Genomic DNA, 23,195 nt, shown 5'->3' with positions numbered 1-23,195 from the left:
TGCCTACCATGGTATATGTATGGAGGTTAGTCTGCTTGTGGGAGTCAGTTCTCTCTCTCTCTCTCTCTCTCTCTCTCTCTCTCTCTCTCTCTCTCCCTCCCTCCCTCCCTCCCTCTCTCCCTCCCTTCTTCCTTTCTCTCCTTTTCCATCCCCTCCTCTTCCCTTCCAACACTTGCTTAACTATATCCAAGACTAGAACTCAAGCCTGAGTGCTCTCTCTGTGGGATTCCATCATTCCTATTTCTCGAAATCAGTTCAGGATCCATGTTTTGAACTTTCTTTTACCTGTTTTTAAAAAAATATAGATGTCGAAACTTCTTTGCAAACCATTTGGTTTTTGTTTTTTAATTTTACAGTTGAGTTCCTTTCTCTGGGACTCACAAACCACATAATGAAAGATAAAATAATGTGTTTGTTTTATTCCTTTTCTTGGTGAAAGGTCTTGGCTTGTGGGATAAGTTAGCTTTACCTGGCAATTTGAGGTAATCGGGATTTGATGAACGGCTTTAACAACTTTATCATTTTAATCTTTGCATGCAGAATTAAAGATAGCCATAAGTTATGGACTACAGGCAAGAGACTTACAATACATGTTTGTTTGTTTTTCCTGGGGAAAAACAACAACCAAGGGAAAATGATTAGGAGACTGTACTTTGGGTAAAACAAGAGCTTTGGAAACCTCAGAGATCTGAAGTAAATCTCACCCAAGTGACCTAGTCACTTGACCCCTTTAATCTCCGTTATAAAATGAAGATAATCCTGAGCTCTTGGCTGGGTTGTTTTACAGATTAAATGCAACAATGTAAGGGAGGTTTCTCAGAAGCAACAGTTGCTGTTCTTTATTCCTTACAGAACTGTGGTGGGTACCAGAGTGTTGAGAGAATGCACTAACAGGCTTTTAGTCTTATCCTTACCCATCCCTCAGCCCCTCACCCCTTAAAGTGTATCAGCAAGAGAATTGGTGTATACATCTCAGAAGGAACTGGCAAGCTAGAGTTTACTTTCTTTGGGTTGGATGCTACTGCAGCTTGGTCTCTGAGTGCACTCAGTGGTCAGGCCATCTGAGACACTCTCTCTGAATATCAAAGTTTCCATTTTCTGTGTCTCTGAGATGAAAATGATGATAATTTTGTTTATTTACAAATTAAGTAAAAATGAAAAAAGTCACCACAGAGGCTTCATACTGGTCAAATAGGGGAGGGGCCTGGAGCAAATGCAGGGCGAGCAGACTTTCTGGACCCTTCTTGGACTCTGCTTTAACTCCTAACACACAGGGTATCTATTAACGTCTGTCTTAGTTAGGGTTTACTGCTGTGAAGAGACACCATGACCAAGGCAATTCTTATAAAGGACAATATTTAATTGGGGCTGGATTAAAGTTTCAGAGGTTTAGTCCATGATCACCAAGGTGGGAAGCATGGCAGTGTCCAGGCAGGCATGGTGCTGGAGGAGCTGAGAGGTCTACATCTATTCTGAAGGGAACCAGAAGACTGCCTCCCACATGGCTAGGAGGAGGGTCTCAAAGCCTACCCCCACATTGACACACTTCCTCCAACAAGGCCACATCTACTCTAACAAGGCCACACCTATTTCAACAAGGCCACACCTCCTAGTAGTGCCGCTCCCTGGGTCAAGCATATTTAAACCACCACAGCTTCTCTTCCATCTTTCTAACCATATTTTTATTCTCTTTCCCCCTTCCCCTTCCTCCCTCTCCTGTTTTATTTGAGACATGTAGCCAAGGCTGGCCTTGAGCTTGATTCTTCTTCTTGCTGAATGTGGGAATACAGAGGATGTGTGCTATCTTGCCCAACTCTTTACTTCTTAATTTTATTTATTTTGTGTACATGTATGAGTGTTGTGTAGTACATGCAATGGTATGCACATTGGAATGCAGGCTTGCACATTTGTGGCTTTGCAGAGGTCAGGGGAGGACATCTGATGACCTGTTCTATCACCCTCTGCCTTATTTCCTGTAAACAAAATCTCTCTTGACTCTGGATCTAGGTTGGTGATCTAGATCCAGTGATTCTCCTGTCTCTCCCTGACCTAACCACTAGGGTCACTGGGGTTACTAGGGTTACAAGTTTGTGTGACCACATTTAGCATGTGTGTGTGTGTGCGCGTGCATGTGTGCATTAATGCTGTGTACATCAGACTGTAACAGAGATAACTTCAAAATGTGCTTCAGTCATTCCTGCACAGCACACTGTTATTACAGCAAGCCCAGAGCACATTCTACCATGAAATGGGACTCACCCATCAGTTCTCTTTGTGATGAGTCATTAAGGATATTCTTAAAACCAATGGTCTCATCATTACCCCTCAGTACAGCGAGAGGTCTGCACTCAGAAGCAATGGAGCACACTGAACTCAATGCACCACTCTGGGTTCCATTCATGACCTCAGTGGAGTGAACAGACCCTGGGGATTCCTTGGTGTGGGAAAGTTCGTTTTATCTTGGTTGAGCTGAAACTTTTCTTTTCTGAAAATTCAAGAAGGTGAGTGGGAAGAAGTTCATTTTTCACACAAGAAAATTCTTCCTGGAGGAGATCATGGCTCTCCAAAGGCTCAATTCTGAGGGCATTGTGACTGGAATGAGACCCAGTGTCTTCTGGCCTTTATCTGGGGCCTGATCTCCATGCTTAGCTTTTTTGTGTTATATGGATGCTGATGATTGAAAATCAAGTCCATGGGCTCCTTCCTTCTCTCTCTCTCTCTCTCTCTCTCTCTCTCTCCCCCCCCCCATCATTCTGTCTCTCCATCTGCTTCTCTCTTTCTATCTCTGCCACTTTCTGTCTCTCTTTCTTTATCATTTTGTTTCTCTGTTTTTCTCTGTGTCACACTGCCTCTCTCTCTCTCTCTTTCCCTCCCCTTCTCCTTCTTAACCTGCCTCCCCTCCCTTGTTCTCTGGAAATTGAACTACAGGGAAACCATTGAAGTTTTAGTAGGTCAGCTCAGTAGCTGATGCTATTCAAGGCAGACTATCTCTGGGCACTGGCCAAAGACTCACCCACAAGAAGGAAGGAAAGGTTACTGAGCAAGGACATGCAACCTGCAGAGGAGGCAGAAGGGGCTTGTGGGAATGGCGTTCAGGACAGTGGGGGACAACTATTTGGAGAGATAGTGAAGGTGACAAGGGGCTAAGGTTCATATGTCTGGGTCTGGTGATGGAGAAGTATAGTGTCAAATAATAAATTCTGCTAGTGACAGTCTCACAGAGGACAAACAGTAAACAAAGTTCACAAAGGGTTTCCTACCCAGAGGTCTCAGAAGTACACTGCCCTGGGAAGTTCTTCAGTGTCGGGGAGTGTCTTATATAGAGCACCTCAGTTAATCCTGAAAGCAACACCATTGAGAAGTACTGTTATATTTATATTTATGTTATATTTATACATTTATATATTTATATTTTTATATTTATGTTATATTTATAGTAATCAGAATGAATTAAACCACAAATTGATGATTTTGTCATAATAATTTGATAATAGTAGACTCCACTTTGAATCAATAGAATAGTAGCTTTTCCAAGCTCATTTGAAAGTTATTGTTAGACAATGCTCTTCTTAATTCATCCATTCTTGCCATAGATAATTTGCCTTTGGAACGACTCTGTAAGATAAATAAATGGATGATAACAAGTTCACAAGAAAATGATGCCTTTGCTACACAGCAGTGGAACTAAGTATACAGTTGGGAAAGAAAGGTAGGAAGTGAATTTAGCCTGAGCACAATTATTGGGATGCTAGAATCCTATGCACTATAAATGCCAATCTTGATACTAAGTTATTAAATGCTCAAATGAAGATTACATACATAAAACAACCTCTCTTTTCTATAGAATACACTCCTTCCCTACCATGAAAATATTCACTGCTTGTCTTAGTTAAGGTTTCTATTGATGTGCTAAAACACTATGACCAAAAGCAACGTAGGGAGGAAAGGGTTAATTTCATTTAGGCTGTTACACTAGAATCCAGCATCTAAGGATGTCCGTGTGGGAACTCAAAGCAGACACCAAGGAGGAACTCTACTTACTGGCTTTATCCTCATGGTTTGCTCAGCCTGCTTTCTTATATCAACCAGGAGCACTTGCCCAGAAGTGGCCCCACCCACAGTGACCTGGGACCCACATCAATCGTCAATCAAGAGAATGCTCCATAGGCTGGCCTATGGGTCAGTCCCTGGAGAGGCATTTTCTCATAAGATTCCTTCTTTCCAGGTGATTCTAGCTGTGTCAGGCTGACATTAAAGCCAGTCAGCACAAGTCTTACCTAGATTCTTAGAAATCTGGGCAAATGGAGTTTCCCTAGACCTTTTCAGGAAACCATATGGTTCAAAAAGCTTTTGCCAAAATGTCTTCACCAAACCCCAGCTATTGCTACTGATCACACATGGTAGCCTTCATAAGTCTCCACTGGAATCAAGGCGTGTCTTTTGGCATTTGCCAATCTGGAGAACCTATCCAGATGTTTGGCCTGCTTTGGAACCAGCTCTTACGTCTTCGGTAAAGCCTGCTGTGTGAGCGTTGTCATAAGGCATTCAGCCTCGGGGCCTCCATATGCTCTAGGAAACTGGGATGAGGGAGATTCCACCATCCCTGTAGGCTTCTTTTTAACTGTATCCTTTTAGAAATGATGCCTAGCATAGCAAAGTGACTTCAGACTTGGCTGGAGGCCAGCAGAAGATCCACCCCATGTTAGTGTTTAGTCCTCTAAATCAACACTTTGTAATCACCTTCTCAAAAGAGGTCACACAGAACTGCCAGCAGACCTGCAGGACAGGCATTGCTCATCTGACCTCATGATTGTTAAGCATCAGCTCAACTTCGGCTCCTTTATAGATTCCATGGGTTGTGTTATATGGGTTCCTGCCCCTACAACCAAGATCAAGAATTTGCCTTTGCTTGGCTTCTTCCCAATGCTATTCTAATTCAATTAGAAGTTACTTTGTTTTTCCCATGTGTTCCCCAAAATGGTGCAGCCAAAAGATAACTCACTGCTTTCTCTCAAAGGTTTTCCTTGGAAACAAGTTTACACAGCTACACTGTTGATTTCGGGATGGGCAAAACCTTTCTCAGTCACCTCTTTTCTACCAGCTATTCCCACGTAGTTGCCCTGTTCTGGATAGGATAGGTCCTTCTGGGAAGCTCTTCTCATTTCTTTCTTAGACAACACTGTCATTTACTGTAGTATCCCACCCTAGGTCACAGTGGAGTATGCAGATTGACAGTCCATTTCGATTTAGATATGATTAAAGTCACATTCTTTTTTTTTATTTGAAAAAGTTAATGACAACATAATTATAGCATTTCTCTCTCCTCTCCCTTCCATACCCACCCCTGCTCTCTCCCAAGTTTTACAGCCTCCTCTTTATTAATCATTGTTGTTACACACACACACACACACACACACACACACACACAAGTAAATATATAAATATAACCTGCTGAGTCTCTTCAGTGTTGTTTGCTAGCCACTTGGGCTGACCACTTGGGATTAGATGACTAATCAGGGGTCGTTCCCTGGTGAAGACTGAGTTTTCCTCTCTCAGCAGCTGGTCATTTTTGGGGGTGGGTTTTGGGTGGGGCCCCATGAGATTTCTCCCATCTGTGTTAGGTGTCTGTTAATTATTGTTGCAATCTTTCAGGTCTTGCTGAATGTATATGGGTGTAGCTTTCATACCATAGCTAGAAGGCACTTACAGCAGACTTACTGCTCCTCTGGCCCTTATAATCTTTCTACCCCTTCATCTGCAGTGTCCCTTGATTGTTAGGTGCAGGCGTTGTGTTGTGGATGTCTCTGCTGGGGCTGGGCAGCCCATAGTCGGTTGTTCTCTGCATTTTGATTAGTTGTAGCTTTCCGTAGTGGTCTCACTGGCTGTCAACAGAAGCTTCGGTGACGAGGCAGGTGTGAGAGTACACTTACCCTTGAGTATAAGGGTAAGTGTGTCCAGTGAAAGTAGGAAACACTCTTGAATAACCTCTAGCCTGATAACCCAACTCATCAAAGCTGAAAAAAATGCACAGACTGAGTAGCTTCCCGAGAGCCTCCCATGGTGCCTCCAGACTTCCCACCAGGAGCAAAGGCCTTTACGATTTCCTGTTGTCTGGCTCTAAAAGAGTTAAGACTGAGGTTGAGAAAGTGGAAGGTGGGGCTTATTTAGGATGGGGTTCAAGCTCAGCGGGCTAGGTGGTTTTTTTTTTTTTCCCTCCTTCCTTTCAGTTCCGAGGCTGAAGGACTTAAGTCACCTGGCAGTTTTAATTAAGGCCGAGGGTAGGTCAGTGGGAGAGCACTGTTAGGTTAGCACGCATAAAGCACCAAAGACAATGAAAACTGAAACAAAATTCTGTAGCACTCTAGCACCGTGACTATGAGTGTGCTGGCAAGCTAGACTCCCTCAGAGCTTTTGACAAAAAAGAGGAAGTAGGTTTAAAAAAAACTGCTGAGGACAGAGAAAGGGAACAGGTTCACACGTTTCCCTCTCCCCTCTTCTTTCTTCATCTAAGGGTAGGAGGAAATAATGTTAGCTTTTAAAAATTAAGTCTCTAAATTCTATTTCTTTACTGTGATAGAGATGGAATCCTTCAACAAAACCAAAAAGACAACAGAAAATAACCTCCGTTTATTTGGAGATGGGAGCTCTTCCTTTTGTGAGATTTCTAGACATAGTCCTAAGATCTCTTTTCCATCTTGACCGAGTATGAAAAAAAAATATTTTCCTGTTTGTGTTTGCACCTGCCAATTCTTTTAAACCAAATGCTTGTGGCCGATAACCCCGAGCAAACGCAAACACAAAGACAACTTAACAGCATAGCTCAGGACAAATCTGAGAAAGCTACCTGTCCTATGCATTGTTTAGATCTGGGGGAAATAGGAGCATGAACAGGTGGAGGAATGTCGTGTACAAGAATAGAGCTAACGGGGAAGAAGGGTCACAAGCTCGGAGATTTGTCACCTGAGGAAAGAGAATTTGTCTTCCGTGTCATCTGGGGCTTTGGCTTCCCTTCCCAGGCTAAGTGCTCAGCTAACTGTCAGCTCTCAGGAAAGGATGCCAAGAGAAGAGGTAATCTTGATTCCTGATAAGAGCACTGTCAGGTCAGCAGCTGTGTGTGTGTGTGTGTGTGTGTGTGTGTGTGTGTGTGTGTGTGTGTGNNTGTGTGTGTGTTGGTAGCAAATATTTCTGTTGGGAAAAGACCATGATAAATATCTAGTACTGGGCTGGAGAAGAGAGAGAGATAGGGATGTGGTTTCTAAGGTCTACAGGCCCTGCCATTCCTGTAAAAGCCACTCTCATTTCACAGTTTTAGACACTGCATTTTCTGAGAGATGTTGCCTTTCTAGATTCAGAAATGTCGATGATAAACTGTTATTGAAAAATGTCTTTTCTTTTTAGTAATTATGTGTGTATGTGTACATATGCTTGTGTGCACATTTGTGTGTGTGTGTGTGTGTGAGTGAGTGTGCATGTGCATGTGTGTGTATGTGTATGAGTATGTATTTCACAGTTGTCCACGGGGCACTGGTGGAAGGACATGGTATCAGAAAATGAAATCTTACCCAAACACTGTAATATTGATTGATTGATTGATTGATTGATTGATTGATTGATTGATTTTTACAAAACGCATTCCTAGATGCTCATGATACTATTTCAACCTGAAAAACCTAGATTTTGGAGGTACTCCCAGGCCAGACAGCTTCCTCCTACTGCTTTTGGTGTGAGAAATTTCTCTTTTTTCCCCCCTTTTATTTTTTATTTTTTTGTTTTTTTCCCTTTTTATTTTTATTTGAGAAATTTTTTTTCTATTAAAGATATCAGTTTGTCATCAGGCAGGCGCAGGTGTTAACATACTCTAACTGGAGCCCACTGGGAATCATGCCCATTTATATCTCAATGATGTCTAGAAAGTATAGGTTACATGAGAAAGAGACTCATCAGTTATTTCATATTGAAATTTAAAAAATTCAAACTAATTCACATTATCAGTGTCCTGTTATAGAACTCTGGACATGCCTGAAAATGAATCTGAATTATAGAAATGACCTCTCTTTACTAGCTAGGACAATGACTCAATATTTTCCCTCACTCTTTTCTTTCTTCTTTTAATAATAATTTTAACCAACTCTATAGGAAGTGTTTGTAAGACTGGAGCTGTCCAATATTATCATAATTATTTTTGGGGAAATAACTTCCTATATGAGTCACGGCAGAAGACTAGACATGATTCCTGCTGTGAAAGGTGAGACTTCTAGACTTCTTGTTTTCTCTTAGAGCTAAAAACTGTATATACAATTTAGGCTCAGCAACCGGAAATACCTCCCCCATTCTTTGAATTTTGAGCTGGCAACTCAGGTAGGCAGGACCAGAAGGGGACCCTTTCTGGCAGGCGAGAGGGATAAAGGCAGAAATCCTCCACACCCCTGTTCTGGAGTGACTGAGCTAGCTTGGCGTCCACTGGTGGTAGTGTTGCGGGTGGCAGCTGCAGCTTGGTGTGTTGGTGACTAGAGAGGCTGGCAGAATTATCATGTATGGTCTGGGTGTAGACTCATTGAAGAGCAGCTGAACAGCCAGGATGGCAACATTTGATAGAGTTCTGTCATTGGCTAAGAATTAACAAGTTTCTTTTCAGAGAGATACTGTGGGTCCTTGCCTCAGGAAGATAGAAACTAGTAAAACTGAGCTAATAGACGGAACTTTGAATTTTGATGATAAATGGAATTTAAGAGATTTTATGGAAATGGCCTGCATTTGGGTCTGAGGTTTCCGGCTGTACATTCAGATATCATCAGGAGGCCAATTATGGAGGCCAATTACCTCTCTGATGTAGAATGCTTCTGAGCTAGGAGAAATTCTCTCTCTTCTTATTAGATGAACATCCCTTCTCTAGATTCTTACTGGAACCGAATAAGTTTCCAAAGACATACTTTCTTGGCTTGCCAGGATGTGAGTGTACAGAAGTGCGGATGGTTCCTTGCCTTGCCTTTGTTCGTGACACACCTGCTCCAAAAGACCATACCTCCTAATCCCTCCCAAAAGAGGCCTACCAATTGGGGACCCAGAATTCAACTACATTTTGGCCAGCGAAGTGGCCAAGCCTTTGATGCCAGCACTCCCTAGGCAGGTGCAAAGGCAGGCAGATCTCTGTGAGTTTGAGGCTAGCCTGGCCTACAGAGTGAGTTGCAGGATAGCCAGAGAAACCAGGTCTCAAAAAGATAAAACCAAACCAAATGACATTTTTGACTTTTCCTGAGATGATCAGCTGGGTGTTCACAAGGATGTGATGGACCCCTGAGCTCACTGGTCGGGATCCTCAGGGGGGACTGAAGCCTCACAGGCTCCATCGTGGAATTGTCTGCTTACCTAAGCACTCTGAGCCTCTGGGTTGTCTTAGTCATTCTGGACAGATGTAAGGGAACACTGGATCAAACGCCTTTCTTCCTTTTTCCTCTCCTATGACTCGTACAAGAAAGTTTACATGTGTTGTACAAGTCAACAGCCACATGACTTGTGGTTGTTACAAACCTAGCTGATAGCATTTTTCCAACACGTAAGGTTCACCCTGCTCCTGGGACTACACCCCAGGGACAGAAATGTAGATTTGCTGATGTGCAGGCATGAAACATGGAGCCCTTCATTGGGTGGACAGACAGGAAACAGACATGCTCAGTTGTGCTCCAGCTAGCAACTGGGCAGACTGCTGTCACTTTATAGTCCCTATTTCACAACAAGGCTCTAAGCCTAGGTGTCGTCCTTTTAGGACTGACCCATGGATCCAGACCTTTTAGTTTTAGAGAAAACTAAAAGCGTAATGTGAAGAATATATCCCATTAGATGCCCAGGAGGCAGTGAAAGCCCAAGCAAATGTAGAAAGGGAACCACTATGGCCGACTGTGTACCACGGTTCACAGACAAACGGACCCAGACACTCCCCAGCTGCCAGTGTCTTTTGGGGGCAAAAGAAAATATTATAAGACATAAAGTGAACATTTAGTTGGCTTTTCCTCATGTGAACAGTGCAGACTTTCAATTTTTTTCCAGCTTCTGCGCTATGGAAAAAGGGTTTGAAGCAAGTGTAGGAACAGACCCTTACCACAGCGGATGCAATGCTAGTCTAATCAGAGGAGGGGAAAGACCGGATCATTTAGAATAAACAAAAAAGGGGAGAGCAATTTAATTGGCTCCTGATGTTCCGTCTAACACAGGCCAGAAGTCTTAAAACCTAGAGGCTTATTTTTATTTGTGAGTATATTTATTTTTATTTTTATTTTTTAATGAGTTTTCCATCTGTGCTGATGGAATTCCAGTCAAGAAACTTCTATCTTGGCTTCTTTGATCTTGTGCTCACCTTTCAAAAGCATGAAAAGGTCTTCTCTTTTCCTTATGTAAAAGTACTTCCAGCCAGTGTTTAATGTTAAAGAGATGTTTATCGGACTTGGGACGGGCATACTGAAGCTATTCTGCAGTTGGGCCTTTCTCTCCTTGGCTCTTCATCTGCTCACAGCCACAATTTCCCCTCCCCTCCCCTACTATTCTCAACACGCTGTATTTCCTAACACGATTGGTTTTGTACAGATGAGGGATGTGGGTGGCTATCCTTAAAGCTGTTCTAAAAGCAAGGGAGAATAAGAAGGAAATGGGCTTTTCTTCTGCGAAGCCTCTTGGTGGGCTGTGGAGGTTCCAGGGCTGCCGGCTTCAGCACGCTGTACCTGCTGGACATCGATGAGAAGCCCAGGCTTCCAGGCGGTCCCTCGAAGATGATTCTTAGTGGGGAACCCTTACTCCCCATGTCTAAGGAAGCCAGCTGCCTACAAATTATTTAAGTTCAGCAGATCAAACAGGTCTCAGTGAACACATGTAAATAAAATGGAATTTGTTTTGTAACCAGTGATTGTGTGTGTGTGTGTGTGTATGTGTGCCTGTGTGTGTGCCTGTGTGTATGTGTGTGTGTGTATGTGTGCCTGTGCGTGTGTGTGTGTGTCTTTTCAAATGAAAGGGTCATGAAGCCTAGGGATCGGAGAAGATTCTAGAAAAACTAGAGGTTTTTTTTTTTTTTTTTTTTTTTTTTTTCCAATTTGCTATCCACAATGTTTTTGGTTTTTGTTTTTAAATAAGCTTAGATGCTAATCAGTTTTGACTTACATGTTATGTGAGTTTTCTTACTCAGTGGAGGTATGTTTAGGGAATTTGTACTTTTTTAATTTTTTAAATGAAACATTCACCAAGAGAAATGCTTCAACTTTAAGGCAACTTGATTTTCCCTGTCTTTTTGTTATTATTTTATAATTATTATTTTATACAGGGTATCATATAGCCCAGGCTTGCCTTGAACTTGCTATATAGCCAAGGCTTCTTTTGAACTCCTGGTCCTCCTGCCTCCACCTCCCAGTGCTAGGATCACAGGCAGTGCCCCCTCCCTAACCCCAGGGTTTTTTTGTTTTTTTTTTTTCAACCTCAACTTAGAAAATGAGACACAGTAAGATGAACAGTTGTATAGCAAACAAAATACATTAATGTTCAAAAATCATACTAGGGTTTCTTCAAATTATAGACTCTGGAGATACAGTTTGGGTATACTTTCATGTACATATAACTACATATAAATTACAAAATTCAATTAATATGCAACTTTTTAGTAGCCATAGATTACAATAAAAAGCAATAAACTTCTAAATATTGTTTTTGGACTTTCTGTTGTGAATAAAATGGTCTTTGCCTGTCTCCCCACTTCTGAAGCTCCAGGTTTGGAAAAAAATGCCTTCATCTACTCACACAACTCTAATATCACACAGAATAATGAAGTCGTTTTTATGGAAGGTCTATGTGGGGAAGGTCTTTTGAAAGACACCAACTTAGTAAAATTTGGCGAAGGAGCAAGGAGACAGCACACTGTCAGCTTTTAGAACTGCATTTATTATACATTTCAGACAGCAGAGACTAACAGCTGGAGCAACAGGTCAGCTGTTTGCTTGTTTCTCTCTGAATCCTTTACGGATTCCAGCTGTGCTTGCTTTGGGGTTTCCTAGCTCTCCACTCTTCTGTGCTCTGTAGCCTACGTGTCCAAACCTCAGGGGACACTCTGTCCAGCACGAGTCAGTCTCCTTCCTATCTGTTCTAGAAATAAGGAATGTCAGAAATGTGTAATGCTGCTCAAGGCCTGAGATGCCAGGGAAGGAGGGAGGAGGGAAGGAGAGAGGAAGGGAGGAGGATGAAGGAGAGGGAGGGAGAGAGGAAGAACAATGAGACAGGGAAAGGGAGGAGAGGGAGGAGGAAAGGGAGGAGGGGGAGAAAGAGAAGGAGGGGGGAAAAGAGAAGGAGGGGGAGAAAGAGGAGGAAGGGGAAGAGGAGGAGGAGGAAGAGACACAGGATAGTGAAAAGACTAGAACCTTGAACATTCGCTCAGGGCGGTCCATTAAGTTGGAAGGAAGGAAGGAAGGAAGGAAAGAAGGAAGGAAGGAAGGAAGGAAGGAAGGAAGGAAGGAAGGAAGGAAGGAAGGAAGGAAAGAAGGAAAATAAAATCAGAAACATTCAAAGATGAAGAATTGGCACAAAGAAAGAGCCTTACCTAATTGTTACTTCCTTCCTAGGTCAGTGGTTCTTAAAGGTAAATTGCATCAGAGTCTCCTAGAAGGCTGGTCAAATGCCAGCGGCTCTCAGGACCTGCCAGAGTTGCCCACTTCTTGGGGCTACTGTGAGGTCTGCCTTTTAACAAGAGGGACTTTCCTTGACACGCTGGAGTTGAAAAGCAGCTGTCCCAGGTTTGGGGGCTGGGAGAGGCTGCCTGCAGATGGCCCAATGGCTTAGCGGGAAGTCCTGAGAGCAGAGAGGCTCTGTGCCTCAGAGGCCGTGAGGGCAGGAGGCAGACTTGTAAAGGAAATTGCCCGAAGAGTAAAGCCAAGTGACAAAGTAGGAGAAAAGGAGGTGAGGATTGACAGAGGGCTGCTAAGGGCTTCAGCATGCAGTATGCCTGGGAAAGTCCCAGAGCAGACAGAGGCAAGAGCGGGGGGGGGGGGGGGGGGGGGGGAAGAGACCACTGAGTTGCCGCTAAGGCATTGATCAAAGTAGCCAAAAGTGGTATCTAAGTGCCCAAGTCTCTTTGTCAGTCCTGATTCCCAACATGTGGACTGGAGATGCAGGTCAGTAGCAGAATGCCTCCTATGTGCTATGCCCTGGCCTCAACCTGCACGTAACTGAACGAATGAATACAACTTACTGCATGGTAATAGAGAGATGAATGCTGGAGAGATAGAATGAGGAGGATCGTGGGCGGTGTTGGGACACCTAATCCCATCCATATCTTTTCACTGTTAGGTGCCAATAACAAGGCTACCTGCCTATAGCAAGTCTCCACCAAGAGGACTCAGAGTGCCTCCCTAAAATATCTACAAAACCGCAGCAGAACAAAATAAAAGGGGAGTCTTAAGAGACACCGACAAATAAAGCTACTGTGAAGTGTAAGGGGTTCTCTTGTGAGGCACATACAAAGGGGGAAGCCTTCCATCTTCCTAGCCACTCTCCTTTGCGCTACTTTGTAGCTCTGTTGCTTTGCTGGGGTATGGCTTTGAGCATGTGTAGCCCTGGCTTCTCCTAGGTCTAGGAAGCAGCATGAGAAGCTCTGGGGTGCTGTTTCCCTGACACCTTTTTTAGATGTTTCCATTGCTTTTTGTCCTGAAACTACAAATGTGAGAGTTTTGTGCCAGACACTCAGAAGTTTTGCAAATGCTAAGGCAGTGTTTGATACTCATGGCAATCTTAAATCAGGTTACCAACGAGGAAATCAGCTACTAGCATGGGAACCTAGAAAGAATGTCTGATGCGGCACAAGTTCAATAGCCAAAGAGAAATGGGCTATGATTTCAACCCACGTTACCTAATACACTGGATACGATCCCATCATGTGATCCTATCATAGCACTGCCGTGGTTATACTATGTCTGAGACATGAGGTAATGCGTGTATTCCTTTGGTTTCCTGCAGGGTCCACTTTGCCACTTATCAATTTTGTTTTAATTTTTTTAGCAATAATATTTCAAATCTATGAGAATTCATCATTACCATCCATTTTTTGTTTGCTAATACATTCTAGTGGAAGGGTGTATTACAACTTTTAATCATCTTTTAAATCTCATGGGAGACACTAGTTGGATTGTTTTCCAAGAGCTACTTAGTTTCCTCCATTACGTTCTCCTGCTAGGGTCATTTTCTCTTATTTTTTTCAATTTAATGTGCCTCTTCCTGATGGCTGAGAGTCTTCCAGTGAGTTTTCTATGACTGTACACCCATAAAGGAAGAATTAGAATGCCCAGCATCAGTAGCTGGCTCTGTCTTCCTTCCCAGCCTCGTTGGATCACCTTAAGTACCCTTTGGTAGGCTTCTTATCTGCCTTATGCTCTCCCCAGGCTGACATTTGGTTGCTGTTATGACAGTATTATGAGGTGGGACCCTTAAGAAGGGACTAGGTCGTAAGGGCTCCACCCTCACTAATAGATTTGTGCAATTTTAGCCAAATGGGTTTGGCCATGATGTCAGTGGGCCCCGAAAAAGGGCTCAGCTCCAATCTTTCCATCCCTGTGTGTCACTTCCTTGCCATGTTATGAGGCAACCAAAGCCAGTGCTGTGCTCTGGGACTCCCAGCCTTTGAAACTGCGAGCCAAGCAAATGTCCATTACTCAGAGGTTATCCGTGCTGTAGAATTCTGTTATAGAGACAGAAAGTCTACTTAGACATACTTTTCCTTGTCTTTTTGGGGAGTAGGGAGATGTAAGCACCCTCTGGATGGAGCAATACCACCTGGACTAGATCAGGAACCTTGCTTCTTTGGATGATGTAAAGGAAACGTCCGTGTTTATGGATTCATAATGTGAAACCAGCCTAGACATATACCAACAGATAAAGAAATGTGTATGTACACAATGGAGTTCTATAAACTGGAAAGAGGTGGGAAAATGGACAGAGCTGCAGACCATTAGGTTAAGTGAAGTAAGACAAACTCCCTGGTGAGTCTAGAGAGATAGAGAGAAGATGCAAGTTGAAGGAGGACTGAACTGGGTAGCAGAGAGCTCTAAGGAGGAGGGGCCAAAGAAGGTAGGGGTCGGAGGAAAGAGAACAGAAATACCATGTTATTCTCCTGTGAAGGATTTGTATTTAGACATGTATATGATCAAGGCACAAAAGTACATTTGTATGAAAATCTCATAATGAAAGTTATAAACAACAATAAAAAAAATAGACTACTGCCAAATCACTCAGCAGTTAAAGGTACTCTGCCACCAAACCTGACTACCTGAGTTCAATGCCATGCATCCACACAGAGGGAGAGAAGCAATTCTTGTAAGCTGTTCTTTGTTCTACAATCACAGGCAAACAGACACATACACACATACACACATACAGAGAGGCACACACAGACACACAAACACACAGATGCAGATATACGCACACACACACACACAGACAGAGAGAGAGAGACACACAGACACATACACACATACACACAGACACATGGAGAGAGACACAGACACACAGACACATAGACACAGACATATACACACACACATACATACACACATACACACAGATACACAGAGAGAGACACATGGACACACACAGACACACACACAGAGAGATACACAGACACACACATACACACAGACACAAAGAGAGAGACACAGTGAGAGAGACACACACAGACACACAGACAAATACATACACACAGACACACACAGACAGACACACAGACAAACACATACACACAGACACGCAGAGACACACAGACACGCAGAGACACACAGACACACAAAGACACACATACATACACACACAGAGACACACATACACACAGACAGAGAGACATACAGACACACAGAGAGACAGACAGAAAGAGAGCCAGGCAGGCAGGCAAGCAGGCAGACAGACAGACAGACAGACAGGCAGACAGACAGACATGTAATGCTCCCTGTCATCAATCAATAACTGTTCAGACTACAACCAGATCTAGACAATGGTCTCCTTGCAGCTCTTTTTGCGGGTCTGTGTGCTGAGTTCCCACTCAGTTAAACTGAGGCTCAGGCTGAATGATGTACTGGTAAACAGGCTTTTAGAATCCTGTCTTTGAGTGACTAAAATGGCTTCTTAACCTTCCCACTCACACATACAACCTTTGCTCATGGCAAATCTTGGGATTTTGGCACCTGATTGGAAATGTAGTTGCCACTTAGAAGCAGGAAGGAATTACCACGGTGACTAAGCGTGAATGGGCTTTAATTCTTAACTCAGGCAGTTTTCCTTATGTGGTTTATGGTGGAAAATTCCATGTAGTAGAGGTTTGGAATTCAAAATTGGCTTCAGGAGTCATCCGGTGTGTTTATCTGGGCTGTTCTTACCAAATGAATCTTGAAAGTCAATATATGAAACCTAAATTTTATGGATTACATATTCATTATATTAATATGATTGCCCCCTTATCTACAGGGGATATATTTCATGACCCCCATTGGTGGTCTAATAATACCAAACACTGCATAGGATGTTTTTCCTATATATTTACAACTGTAATAAGGTTTAATTGATAAGGTAGGCACAATAAGAGGTGAAAAATAATAACTAATAACAAAATAAGTAATCATCATGGTATGATATAATCAATAATATGAATTATTTTGAATCCTTAATATTTAAGAGTATATTATTATGCAGATTTTTGTCCAAATAATTAATATTGCTAATAATTTAATAATAATCCAGCGGTAACTGAAACTATAGAAGGTAAAACCAAAGGTTGGGGATGCAGTTTAGTGGTAGAACATCTGCCTAGCATGCACGAGGCCCTAGATTCAGTCCCAACCAATGCAATAATAATAACCACAAAAACAAACAGTACCCCCAAAACAACCCAACAACATATGGATGAAGGAGAAAAAGTGTGCACCCCCAAAACAACCCAACAACACATGGATGAAGGAGAAAAAGTGTGTAAGTTAACTCTTGGGTTTGCTTTTCTCCTAGTCATGTTAAAGACGTGTTCTCCTTGAGCCGCCCTTGAGTTCTGCAGCAGAGCCTTCTTTCACCCAGATACACTGGAGACATCAGGGAGGGGAGGGGTCCTGTGGCCAAAGGTGGCCCTCTCTCATGAGGAAATGTGGAACAAGAAGTTTTCTCCACCTAAAAGTAAGCTTGGCCAACCATATACTCATTCTCCAGAACAAGATAATGAGATAGATAGATAGATAGATAGATAGATAGATAGATAGATAGATAGGTAGATAGATAGATAGAGAGAGAGAGAGAGACAGAGAGAGACAGAGAGAGACAGAGAGATAGAGATAGTGAAGAGGGGGAGGGAGAGAGAGAGAGAGAGAGAGAGAGAGAGAGAGAGAGAGAGAGAGAGAGAGAGAGGAAAACCAGGAAGAATAAAGAACACAGGAGTCTCGAGGTTCCTCAAGGATCCCAAGCAAGCTCAAGTGATGGAGAACAAAGCATGTCACTTGAATAAAAGACTTATTATTAAGATGGATGAGTTCCACTGTATCAGGGTGACTAGAAACTGGGATTATTATATGAGGTGGATCTTGGTGTGTTTGAAATGTGCACGGCTTACCTACTGTCCTCAGAGCCCCAGTGACTCTCCATGGGCTTCACTCAGAGCAGCGCATCAGGGTACAACTAGTCTGAGGACTGTGGACAATGATGCTCTTTGACTTGGGGGTGAGGGAGGTACCTGAGTTCTTGCTCATTAAGCTGTGCAAAATTGTGAACGTGACAAAATAGAAACATTCCATCTATTCTATGGAGAAAAAGATTTTCAACTCTCTAATTTGTTGTACCTAAAGTTACAACACGAAATGTTGTATTTTGTTTTAAGTATTCCATGAGAATGACGAGTAGAGCAGAGAATGACTCCCCCCCCCCATGAAAGCAAAGCTGGGGAGGCTTTTAGAAATGAATAAAATCCAGTTTCAGCAGCCGAGGAGCTCTTGGTTGATACAGAAAATCCATTGAGCAGAGATGTTTTCTCAGTATTGTCTGATAAAAGTTTCAGTTTGGTGTTGCAGCAACTTAGAGAAGATGACTAAAGACCACAGTGAGGCAGGGCATGGTTAAAAGGAATCATGGGGTGGAAATAATCTTTTTAGGGGAAGGTAGACAAGGCTGATGCTGAAAATAAAAGGATTAAAATATGTGTTGGGCTTCTAGAAAAAAAGATCTTCCAAATACAGGGATATATATATATATATATATATATATATATATATATATATGCTATATGTATATATATATTTTCTTTCCTGTGTCAAATAACAATCTACTAGTAAGTTGTCCAGGCTCATGGGACAGCTCTTCTGCCTCCAGTTAACCATTCGGGGACAATGCTTAATCTTGCTTCTTCAATTCCTAGGGCATTTCTTTAGTTGACTGAAATTAGATCAAGCTAGAAAGGGAAAGCACAGAGATGGAGTGCAAGCAATTTCCTATGATACAAAAGGCTGCCACACCCCTTCCTTTCTGCTGAAGAGAATGATTCCATGTCTGCTACAAAGCAATGTGGCAAAATCAGAGGCAGGCTGCAGCTGAGCATCCATATGCCCAGCTAAACTTTTACTGCTTGGGAAGAGAAGAAGGACTTCTAGCGACCACTTGCAGTCTGCTCTCTTGAGAAGTGTGGAAAGCGAGGTCAGCCTCCTTTGCCAAAGCACTCAAAGCCATCTGTGGCTCAGGGACCAAAAGGTTAGCACTCTGAAGTCGCAGGACGCAAGTGGAACCTCTTAGCTATCACCATAAAACTCCACTGGTTTTCAGTTGCTGGAATCATTTGTTGTAGCCATTTCCTGTCCACCTAAAGGATTCTGTGTAAAAGTGTAGATTATTTTCTTTGCTTTTCTTAAAGGAGCAATGTGGGCAGTCTATTTTGAGGCCCTGAAAGATTAGCTCTGCTCAGGGTTGCTCTAAAATCCTTTCTTTTGTTCTTTCTAGGACCTTCTTCAAGTGCCCATTGTTTTCTCTCACAAAGGCACAAACTCTCCTAAAATGGCTCCCTCTCTCTTCTTAACTCTTTGGATAGAAAGGGACAATGTAAAAAGCTGAAATAAGTATTGGCACTTGTCGACTCCCGGAATGCAAATGTCTACAGATGGAGTGTGGGTGCAGCTTGATATAGGTGTCAAAATCTGTCCTCCATGTAAGTGTCTGAGTGCTGGCTTACTCCCTTTCCAAGGTCTTATTCATGGTGGTCTCTAACAGTGTAAGCTTTCAGACTTACAACTTCAATTCCTAAGGAAATCCAATATTCTACTTTTTTTGTCATTTTTTGTTTTTGTTTTGTTTTGCACCTGCAAAAGTCCCAAAGATCACTACTACAGAGCCCAACTCTGACCAGATTCTTGACTCATCTCTAACTAATCAATGTGACCTGGAACTCAGTGCTATGGATAGTTAGGACCACATCATAGCCCTACACCCAGGACATAAACCGAACCACACTAAATGATAGAACAGAGAGGCATGCAGCTGTGAACCCATGTGAACACAGAAGCCAGATGATGGAAATCGTTCCCTACCAGTCCATCTGCTTGCAAAGATGATGCATGTGAAGCAATTGTATAGTGCTTAAGTAGTTACCTTTGTCATTTTTTTATTACACTTTAAATGTGTATATGTGGGTTGGGCATGTGTACCCAAGTCCCCCACAGACATTTGAAAAATCAGAGCATAACCTGTGTAGGCCAGTTCTCTTTTCTCACCATGTAAGTCTTGGGGATTGAACTCAAGTTCCTGGGATAGGACTCAGGTTGCCAGGTTTGGTGGGAAGCACATTCATTCATTCATTCATTCACTGAGCTAGCTCACCCACCTGATGCTTGGATGTCTCAGGCAATTCTCTAATGCCTCTAACTGCTCACTTGCCTGAGAAGTTCTCTGACAGTGCCATTCTTTAAATGCTTTGCAGTTATCACACCCCTGTGTCCTTTTGCTTGAGGGCAGGCATATGTCTATGCACCACGACCTAGTGAGCCTATGGACTTCAGTGTGCTACATCACAGTACTCACAGCACCCCAACTGTAACTTTGTATCTTCAGCTTTATATCCTACTTGGATGTTTGTCTGATTTTTGTGTACTTCTCTCTCATGTGCTCTACTCTAAGGGAAGCTGTCAAGACTAGAGCATCCTCGGCCAGACTGCAGGAAATCAAATCTTTATTGCTTAAATATACTAACGTATTTTTCTATGATCCATGAAATACTGGCTTTATTGACCTATGGTTAGATACCCTGGGATGTTGCCTCAGGCTTGCAGTAGACAGGATGTGTACCACAATCATAGCAAGACCATTCATATCATCGAGGACCAAGAAACCGAGCCTGGTAGTACCTGCTTGTAACTCTAGTACTTGGGAGGCATTTGCTGGAGGGTGGAAGCCCAAGCTCATATTCAGCTGCATAGTTAATATGAGACCAACCTGAACTACGAGACCCTGTCTCAAAACACCACACACACACACACACACACACACACACACACACAGAGAGAGAGAGAGAGAGAGAGAGAGAGAGAGAGAGAGAGAGATGGGGTGGGGATTGGAAAAGTAGCAGAGAACTGACTATTGCTTCTATACCCTTACAGCAAGCTAGATTTGTTGACACTTAAAGAGTTTAGAGTGCGGTGAGGGGGGTTTATAAAACCTTCTTTGGGCTAAACATCAATGTCACCATTTGCTCCTACCTAGGTTTAGGTAAGTAATCTGACTTCCCCATGCCTTAGTTTCTCAAGATAGAAAGAACAGTACTTACCTCACAGCACTGACCCGATGTTGAGATGAGTCGATATTAATAGATATAAAATGTTTAAGATGAGTTAAGAGCTAACATGAGAGTCACGTGACTATGTAGTCATAACTTTGCTAGTGATGGTTATAACCTGTGATGGTTTGTATATCCTTGGACCAGGGAGTGGCACCATCTGAAGGTGTGGCCTTGTTGGAATAGGTGTGACCTGGTTGGAATGGGTGTGTCACTGTGGGTGTGGCTATAAGATCCTCACCCTAGTTGCCTGGAAGTCAGTCTTCCACTAGCAGCAGCCTTTGGATGAAGACATAGAACTCTCAGCTCCTCCTGCGCCATGCCTGCCTGGATACTGCCATGCTCCCACCTTGATGATAATGAACTGAACCTCGGAACCTGTAAGCCAGCCCCAATTAAATGTTGTTTTTTTTTATAAGACTTGCCTTGGTCATGGTGTCTGTTCTGTTTACAGCAGTAAAACCCTAACTAAGACATCACCTTTTCATGAACATTCGTGTGTAAGCACTCCGTGAACAACGGCAAGGGAAGTACTGTTCAGTAGCAAGTTCCCCAAAGCAGGGAAGCATCCTGAAGCACAAAATGCACATTTTCTTTTTATGAACCTTGTCTGAATTACCCACCTCTGAGTAAGAAAGTGGGAATGACATACTAATGGAAAAACAGGCTAATGCGCCTGCCCCCACCTCACATTCGTGGGGTGGAATCATTTATGGGAACACTCTCCAACTTTCTAAATGCTGCAATCAAATCGCTGCATGGAGAAAGCTACAGAACCAAGTTCCAAACAATGAAAATATCAGTTTCTCCGTGGAGCTGGTCCAACCATCTGGCATTCATATGTCGTTCTGGGGTGGGTGATCGTACAGGCGAGTAATGACCCAGCCCTACTTCTAGGCGAGCTAGCGGCTTTCGTACAGGAAGCTTTCTCTGGTCACTTGTGGCTGGTTACTCTTACCAGAAGAAGCCTCCTCCCCCCACTTCCCCTGTTGATGATTTAAATTCAGATCTTTCTTCAAGGGACCACCAAAAAAAAAAAAAAAAAGGAAAGAAAAAGAAAAAGACTTAGCATGCCTCTGGGGAGTTCAAGGCACTGAGGAGTCAGTATTTCATAAATAAATGTGTTCTTCAAGGCAGTTTCTAAGAAAGAAAGGGCCGACCCTGTTAGGCAGGCCGACACAGTTTAATGACAATTGCCTCTTCTAAATGGATCTAAATTAAATGTTGATAATCTTAGTTCATGTTAAAATCTGTTCTTGATAAAACTTGGAACACAGACCCAGGTACTTCTTATTTCTGTAGTATAAGCTGTGAATTTTGTTAGCATTTTATCTTTTCCCCCATAGTGTGAGACTTGACATACAGTTGAAGGTGCATTTGTTCATTTAAAATAATTATTCTAAGGAGCTGAGCTACTAAGTTAGGTATACTCACTTGGTAGATTCTAAGGAGTGCTTTAGAAATATTGGGAGCAGTGTATGAAAGTGGAAGACTGTCATAGAATGCCAATAGTGTGATAGGTTTTTCTTTTTAAACCAGAAAAAGATGAAAAGGAAGCTGGAAACCAGAAGTGATACTCGTGAGACAAGTTAAACAGAAACACAAATTAAAATATACATCGGCGAGTTTAAAAAAAAACCAAAAACACGGAAACAGGACTGGTGATGTGGATTTTACAGTGTGCACCGTCCAGGATTTGGGTGAGGTGCTGATTTGAATGAGGGCCCCCAGGCTCATGTGTTTGAAGGCTTGGTCATCCTTAGAACTGTGAGGGAACGATTAGGAGGTGTGGCCTTGTTCAGGATGTGTGCCCCTGGGCACCGGCTTTGACCTTTCAAAAGCGCACATCAGGCCCCTTTCCCTCTGCCTGAAACTTGTGGATCAGAAGTGAGTTCCCAGCTACAGCTCTAGCAACATGCCTATCTGCTTCCAGCCATGTTGATCATGGACCAACCCTCTAAAACTGTAAGCAATCCCCCAACTAAGTGCGTTCTTTGAAGAGTTGTCTTGGTCCTGGTATCTCTTCAACCAATACAGCAGTAACAAAAACAAAAGGAAAGGGGCTGGCGAGATGGCTCAGTGGGTAAGAGCACTGACTGCTCTTCCAAAGGTCCTGAGTTCAAATCCCAGCAAACACATGGTGGCTCACAACCACCCGTAATGAGACGCTCTTTCTGGTGTGTCAGAAGACAACTACAGTGTACTTATGTGTAATAATAAATAAATCTTTGGGCCAGAGCAAGCAGAGGTCCTAGGAATTCAATTCCCAACAACCACATGAAGGCTCACAACCATCGGTACAGCTACAGTGTACTCACATACATAAAATAAATAAATAAATCTTAAAAAGAAAGAAAGGAATAAAAAGTGACAACAAAGTACCTAAGTTCAGGAGAGG

Source organism: Mus caroli, chromosome 4 (genome assembly GCF_900094665.2).
Source record: "Mus caroli chromosome 4, CAROLI_EIJ_v1.1, whole genome shotgun sequence".
Classification (NCBI taxonomy): Eukaryota; Metazoa; Chordata; class Mammalia; order Rodentia; family Muridae; genus Mus; species Mus caroli.
Note: the sequence above shows the minus strand (reverse complement) of the source record.